The sequence below is a fragment of the Callorhinus ursinus genome, unplaced genomic scaffold, assembly GCF_003265705.2.
Source record: "Callorhinus ursinus isolate GAN/ISIS: 27379988/994484 unplaced genomic scaffold, GSC_fseal_2.0 scaffold9, whole genome shotgun sequence".
In the NCBI taxonomy this organism is placed as follows: Eukaryota; Metazoa; Chordata; class Mammalia; order Carnivora; family Otariidae; genus Callorhinus; species Callorhinus ursinus.
In genome coordinates, this window is record NW_027397071.1 from 35,696,523 (window position 1) to 35,705,108 (window position 8,586).

An 8,586-nucleotide genomic window follows, 5' to 3' on the forward strand; every position below is an offset into this window, starting at 1 on the left:
CAGTAAGGCTTCTAGACAACAGTAGGTTATTAGCAGTTAAGTTTTTGAGGAGTCAAAAATTACATGCAGATTTTTTACTCCATGAGGGCCAGTGCCTTGAACACCTGCATTATTCAAGAGTCCAACTGTGAGTGGCTCAGTCGGTTAAGCGTTTGCCTTTGGCTCAGGTGATGACCCTGGGGTGCTGGGATCGAGTCCCACATCATGCTCCCTGCTCTGCAGGGAGCCTGCTTCTCAGTCTGCCTCTGCCCCTCTCTCTCTCTCTCATGAATAAATAAATAAAAACTTTTTAAAAAGACTGAAATCATTTTTTTTTTTTTAAAAAGAGTCCACCTTGTATTATAGTAGTTCTTAACCAGGGGTGATTTTTTTTCCCCAGGGATATTTGGCAATATCTGGAGACAGATTTGGTTGTCATGATTTGAGGCATAACACTGTAATCTAGTAGGCACAGGCCAGGGATGTTGCCAAACACCCGCAATGTGCACGACAGCCCCCTACACTAAAGAATTATCTGGTTCAAAATAGCAATAGTGTTGAGATTAAAAAGCCCTGGATTATTATGTTACTCTAATTTAAAAGTCTGAAATGACTACCTGACTGTTCTGTGAAAATAATAGTAAAAGTAAGATCACTCTCACATGGATTTATAGTTTATAAAGAGGAAAATGAATATGTAAGTGATGAATCACTAAAATCCACTCCTGAAACTAATATTACACTAACTAACTAACTAGAATTTAACTAACTAGAATTTGTTAACTAACTAAAATTTAAATAAAAACTTGAAACAAGAGAAAAGGAGGAAACTGAGGCAGCATATTCAGCAAAGCAAAGCATCTAAAAATATTATACCTATCTCTCTATACATATAAACACATGTTTATCAGCCTAATTTGTAAAAGGAACATATTCCATTGCAAAGGGTATACTTTTTATTAAAATGATTACCCAGTGATTATGTTCAATTAAGACATATTAATCTCAAGCTCAGAGTTAAGAACTCTGAGATCTCAGTTGGAAGTTAGAACTTTGCAAATTTTGTAGACTTTGGCTTGAGTGCACTGCAGCAGAAAGGCATTTCTGTTAAGATACAGTTGTCTTTTAAATCGCTAAAAATCGTTGAAAAGATAACTACAAATCTGCTCTTCCATCAAGTGCCAGTTGCAGAACCTTTTTTTAGACATAAACATGGGTAACATAAAGAATAATAGCATATCTCAAGGGATATTATAATTCCTCCGAGGGTGCATGTAATGTCATAAATTGTAGAAGCAAACTCAAGCAGTTTAGTCATAGGAAGCTTGAGATGAAATTACAGCTTTTATAATCCCCTGAGAGGATATTCTTTTGGTATAATGGAAATTGTAGTCGTTTAGAAATACTTTGCACCCTTGGCCCCGGAATAGTACAATGGTCATTCACAGATTGAAAAACACTAAGCAGGTGTCTGAAAAGTGAGTTGAACTCATCATAAGAATAATAGAAAAATTATATTGAAGTCATTATGATATCTACTAAGTATAGCACAGTTCTCTTTCTAAAATAAGAGTTACCAGAGACATGTACATAAATTACAGCTATAAGAAGAGATTTTCCAGGTGTAACATAAAGATACTAAAATACATATTGCTGAAGCTTAGCCAGCTTTGCATTAAATATATAAAAACCTTTATAGCCACATGAGAAGACAGATCCTTTATATTAAATGTCAGTAGCTAAATAAGCAAATGTACCAGGTTAAAAAGAATAAAATTAAATATCATGGAGTGTTGAAACAGCAGGAAGTGCACAAAATATCATAATTATAGATCTACTTAAGTTTTGAGTTATAAGAACCCCAAGGCTTATTGTTCAATTTCAAGACTCTTGTATTAGCATGAATTGCATAATGCACGTATTAACAGAACCAGTTTCCCTTTGATGAGAGTAATCCAATAGGAAGTTAAGTTTGGTAAACATTTCAACTATATAATGAATGAATGTAAGAAGATAAGTGAACTATTTTAAGCAAAAAAGTATCATCCTTTATGTGTCTAATATTGTCATAATTGTCAATTAAAGTACCCAGAAGTCCTGAGGATTAAAAAAAGTTGTATCATATATTTACACAACCTATGCCAATATTTATGGAACACTTTTATGGTTTTTACATTAAAATAAAGGGAAAAATAAGTTGCTATTAGAAGATCCTGTCTAAAAGAGGTCAAAATATTAAGATTCTGAATTCATTTTAGCCAGTTTCCTCATTTTTCTTAGGATGGTATCTAAATACAAATTTCATTAAAAGATATATTGTCTAAGTAGATCAATGTACACGCCTGTTTAACATCATGTTGCTTTAAATTTGCAATTATGAGTGTTTCTCTGTAAGCCAAAATTGTATAATAAATGAGGTTAAAGCAATTTGACCATGGAAATTAATTTTTTTAACTTACATTTTCATAATATGTGCTTTCTTTCTTCAGCAAATAAAATAAATGTATATGAAGATACTTAATGGCCAGTAAAAAGGAAAGAAAAGAAGTTCCAGATTGTTAGGTTCATCAGTGTAGAATAAAACTCACTACTGTTTGGTTCAAATCTTGTCAGAGCTTATAGTTTTACATAGGCGACTAAAACTGGCTCCAAAAGCAAACTAAACTGCTTGCTTTTGAAGACTTATTTCTTCTTAGGTCATTCTATTTGTTTTTTGTCTACTGTCACTATATTTGTTTTATTTACTATTATATTCTAAATTGCCACTACTTAATTAGCCATTGACTTGTAATTCATAGTATGACTTTTAAACATAATCAATATCATCAAAATCAATAATAACAAAAGGTCAGGCATTTAAGTCTTGCATAACATAAAATACACTTTTCCTGCATTATTGGAGAGATCATATTAATAACAAAGATATGCAAAAGTGCATAAACATAAAACCGTTGTTTCAAATGATTTTTTTTTTCTTTTTAGAATCTCAATGAATTCAAATGTATGTTCCAAATTTCTCTTTGGTCTTGCGAGGTTGACAAGTGCAGAGTAACCTAAATTCGTTGTCTGTTTTTACATTTTAATAAAAGGTAAAAATTCAAATTTTCAGAATTTCATTGACGACAACTTTTTATTTTTCAAAAAAGCATAATCAAAACCTAATACCTATTATGAAAAATTATTTTATAAAATGAAAATTATTTTAACTTCTAAGATGTAAAAGGCAAAAGGAAGATAGAATCCCATAAGAGAGACTGAAACTTTGAATTGAAAACGTAAAATTTTAGGAGAAACACATTGCTAAATGAGTTATTATTACATTCAGCTACATATAAAAGACACCACTTACTCTGACACACACATGCACACAGTAGTCGTTTAATATGACAGGAACGCATTTTTGTCGGGTGAAAAATGGCTGGAGGTAGGCAGCGCAGGTTTGGTGTGGAGACCCTGTAGCCATTACTTACCCAGATTTCTGTTACAGTATTGTTCTCCCATTAGAGCATCTCAAAACTGCTAAAATGGCAGTTGAATGCCAACATCACATCTGTATTTCACACCATAGAAAGATTAAGAGACGAGTACAGCCTCTCTCATCAAAAGAGACCTCTTGGATTTCTCAAATAATATTTTCATTGTCCCATCATTAGCTAGAATTTAGTCACATGGCCACATTCAGCTGCAAGGGAGAGTAAGAAATATAATCTTCTTGATGGAAGTAATATGCCCAAGTTAAAACTGGGGTTCTATTACTAAGGAATAAAGAGAGATTGATATTAAGAGTTGCTTTTTTTTTTCTCTTTTGGAACTGACGCAAATTTATCATTCCACAATACTGGACCAATGGGCTTTGGAAACTCTGACCTAAGACTGCCCACTGAGTCTAATTTATTCCCAAGAAATATTGCATAGTGGGAAGAATGCTGGGGTAGAAGTAGGGAGACCCAAGGGACTTTGAACATTTTACATAAAATTTTCTAGGTCTCAGATTCCTTACTTATGACATGAGATCGATATCCCATTCAACAAATTGTTCATTCAACAAGTTGTTCATGCAATGAATACATATCGAGTGTTTATTGTATACTATCTGCCTCCTAAAAATTCTATATTGCAAGCATCTCTATTTGTGTCCCCAAAGCAGAGACTAAATGCTGCAGAAGAAAGAGAGTGAAACTGTAGGTCAATAATCATTTTTTCATTGGTCAGAAATTAAACAAAACACTCAGTTTAAGGCAGCTTCAGGAAAGTGTTAGAAGTCATCATGAGCCCTTAGACTCTTATAATGGAGAACATGAGACATCTATTGAAAATGGCACAATTCCTCCCAATTAACTGTAACTATACGAGTAGCTCCAAGCTGCTGGGCTGACTTCAAACCTGAGTTGGGCTCATTTTGAGAAAGAACTGAGGTTCACTTTATTTTTTTTTAATTTTTTATTGTTATGTTAATCACCATACATTACATTATTAGTTTTTGATGTAGTGTTCCATGGTTCATTGTTTGTGTATAACACCCAGTGTTCCATGCAGAACGTGCCCTCCCCAATACCCATCACCAGGTTAACCCATCCTCCCAGCCCCCTCCCCTCTAGAACCCTCAGTTTGTTTTTCAGAGTCCACCTTCTCTCATGGTTCGTCACCCCCTCCAATTTCCCCCTCTTCATTCTTCCCCTCCTGCTATCTTCTTCGTCTTCTTTTTTTTTTTCTTAACATATATTGCATTATTTGTTTCAGAGGTACAGGTCTGTGATTCATTAGTCTTACACAATTCACAGCGCTCACCATAGCACATACCCTCCCCAATGTCTATCACCCAGCCACCCCATCCCTCCCACCCACCCCCACTCCAGCAACCCTCAGTTTGTTTCTTGAGATTAAGAATTCCTCATAGCAGTGAGGTCATATGATACATGTCTTTCTCTGATTGACTTATTTCATTCAGCAAAACACCCTCCAGTTCCATCCACGTTGTTGCAAATGGCAAGATCTCATTCCAGGTCTCCTACTCCTCTGCCATCTTGCTCTGCCAGGTTCACTTTATTTTTATTTTAATTCATATTTTTTGTGTGGTCCTCAGTGCAAGTGTCATCACCTCTGCAGTTTTTCTATGTTGGATTACCAACATGAGCTGTAGACATTTCCCCCAAGGATGAAACCTTTTTAAAAGGGAGGTTGGAAATCTTTTGGTTTAAGAATAAAATCTGAAAAAGAAAATGTGAGGCTCAGTATTAACATAAATACTTTGATCATAAGAAACACTGGTCATTGGGCGCCCGGGTGGCTCAGTCGTTAGGCGTCTGCCTTCGGCTTGGGTCATGATCCCAGGGTCCTGGGATCGAGTCCCACGTCGGGCTCCCTGCTCAGCGGGAAGCCTGCTTCTCCCTCTCCCACTCCCCCTGCTTGTGTTCCTGCTCTCGCTGTGTCTCTCCGTCAAATAAATAAATAAAATCTTAAAAAAAAAAAAGAAACACTGGTCATTTAAAATAAAACCAATAGAGCATTACATTTCACAGTGTTGTTTTCCCTTAACTATAATGATATTGTTTTAAGTAATGCCATTTTGTAAAATAACACTAGAGTACTTTCAGATTTTTAATTTCATGTATGTACTTAACAGTCATCTAGTTTAATACACTGAATTACTATTAATTTTCTGATTATCGATATTATCTTAAGTTGTTCCATATTTAGGGAAGCAATAAAATAATTGCTCTTGTTCTGTGCTAGAGGTTATTTTTAACTCTTAAAATAGTGCATAGCACTATGGGTTTTTCATAATTATTTAATATTTATTTATCCAGATTCTTCAAACATGTAAAATGATTCAAAGCATTACGTGTTGGAAACACTATATAGTGGTATCGAATAAATGACTGCTTTATATTTTAAGTATTTCCACAGTTGTATGTTTTAGTCACATAGTAATACATAAACTAGAATACCTGTTATTCATCTGTATGCTCTTTTTATTGTATATTATATTATTTCAGCATTTTACAGGTGTTTTAAAATAACAAGAATTAAAAAACTTTAATCTATGGGTGTGTATCTAAGTTTTTACCCCAATCATACATGAGATGTAGTTTTATGAAGGATATAGTACAACTTTAATAATTCATTCTAAGGCAAATGAGGTTCTGTTAGTGTTGTCTGTTTGTTCTTCTCTAAATCCTTGCAATTGCAATGCTGCAGTAAAAAACTTCGTATCCAATCCTAGGTATGTTTCTAACTGTGAGAGGTTGGCCCACCTATATCATCGCTGTACCCCCAAATTGTTCATTTAGAAGTGAATGAGGCATTTCTGAGATCAGGGTATAATAACATTCAAGATTTTCCAAACATACCATGTTACTGTCTTAGAGATGTTGTTACAAAGTACCATGGATTAGGTGCTTAAAACAAATGTATTCTCTCCCAGCCCTGGAGATTCAAAGCCTAAAATCAAGGTGTTGGTAGGGCCATGCTGCCTCCAAAGTCTCCAGAACAGGATCTTTTGGCTCTTCTAGCTTCTCGTAGCCACAGAACTCCAATCTCTGCCTCCGTGCTTACATGACTAGCTTCCCTCTGTGGCTTGGCATTCTCCCTTCTTTGCCTAAATGTCCCCTTTTTCTAAAGACACCAGGCATATTGGATTACAACCCACTCTATTTAACTTGATTATGTCTTCAAACACCTATTTTCAAATAAGGTCACATTCACAGGTGCTGGGGATTAGGACTTCAATATATATTTGTGGGGGAGCGGGCACAATTCAACCCATAATACATTTTAAACCATAAAGTACTTTTTCCCCCCCATAGACAATACTGATACCTGTATTCCATTAGTTGCCCTTCCACAAGTCCTGGGCTATCTAGATCAGTGCTACTCAAAGTGGACCCCACAGACAGGTGTCTGCTTGTGAAATGTTTTACCCATCTACACTGAGAGAAATTCAGACCATTGAGAGGAGGGATTTTACAAACTTTTATAAAAATCTTTAAAGCAATTTAATTTAACTCTCCCTATTGTTACACAGTTATCCAAGACAAGCCGACCATGTTAAGTTGAGAAAAGATGATATTCCTTCAGTTATAGCGTGGCCATCTAACAGCTAGTAGCCAAAAGCATTGAACAAATTCACACACGTGTACAACGATGATGTATACAAAAGGTTTTAAATTGAGAACTTTGCATATAAAGATTGTTTTTGCAAGATTCATTTCCGGGTCCCCTCCCCTGCTAGAAAGGGAAAATATGAACTCTCAACTCCTGTCTGCACACTAAGAGAAAGGGCCTTTGGAGCTGGACTTGTGGTGGTCGAGACTCAGAGAAGGCTTTGAAAATCCTGATTCTTAATAAAACTGAGGTCAAAGTACAGGACCGGGAGCAGTGGCAACAGTAGTAAATAACAATTATCAGTGTGGACAGTAAGGTAACATGTAATCCTGAGAGGTGCGAGGCAGTTCTAGTCTGACATCTGCGATGGAGCAGCTTTCATAAAAGACAGTCTATAACGAGTGACAAAAATGAAGGCTGCCTGACAGAGAGAAAACTAGAAAAACCTTCTTTGATAGCTTTCTATTTTTGTGGTTTCAGTTTCTTCTTAGAGCTTGTCTGAATTCCTTCTCTCGAGGTCCATGAAACATTCCTCTATAATAAAACTTTTTTGCTTAAGGTGGTTTCGTTATGGGCAATCAAGGAACCTTGACCAAAATACTACTTTCCATATGCCCTCTCATTCTGAAAACCTCCAATAAGCGACCATTGCTTACAGCAGTGCTTCTTGACCTCAGTACCATTGACACCTTGGCCCAGATGATTGTTGTAAGAGCTGTTCTGTGCATTTAGGTTGTTCAGCAGCCTCTACCTTCCAGGTGCTAGGAGTACCCTGAGTTGTGACAACTAAAGGTCTCCAGATACCTTCAGCCCCCTTACTCCCAGATGGAGGGGGGGCGCAAAACTATGCCTGGATGAGAACCACTAGCCTACAGTAAAAGCCTAATGCCAACCAACAGTAGTTATAGAAGATTCCATTCAGATCTCTTCTGGCATTTTTTTCTTCAATTAATTATGCCACAAAGTTTAAGGTCCCTTACTTAGCTCACTCAAAACTGTGGAAGTCACCAATACGGCCCATCACAGGCCATGCCTCCATCTGGTTGTACTGGTTGCCTTCTCTCTAGACGGGTTTCTAGGCCCTTCAAAAGAATGAATCTCCAGGTCCTTCCTTGAGGCTTCTTATACATGGATTCCCTACCTTTTTTCTGCTCCTCTGCTTTTCATTTTCCACCTTGTTCATAATCAGGCTGGGAGAACTTCCATTTAATCATCACTTCCATAGAGACCCACAGACACATAGGCAAATAGTTGTAATACTATACACTGAAGTCCAAACTCTCCAAGGCCATTGCTTAAGTCTCTGGGTCTCTGACAGGTACAGCTGTATAATTCTGTAAAAGGACATTTGCATATTGCCCTAACCAGACTATCTTAGTCACCTTTGGCTCTGTCAGGATGACGGCAAAGATCTTAATCTCTTTGGGTAAAGCATTTCCTGAAATTCTCTGGTTTAGGTGATAGGACATAGGCATTAAAATTAAGGTTTCTGGTAACTATAGG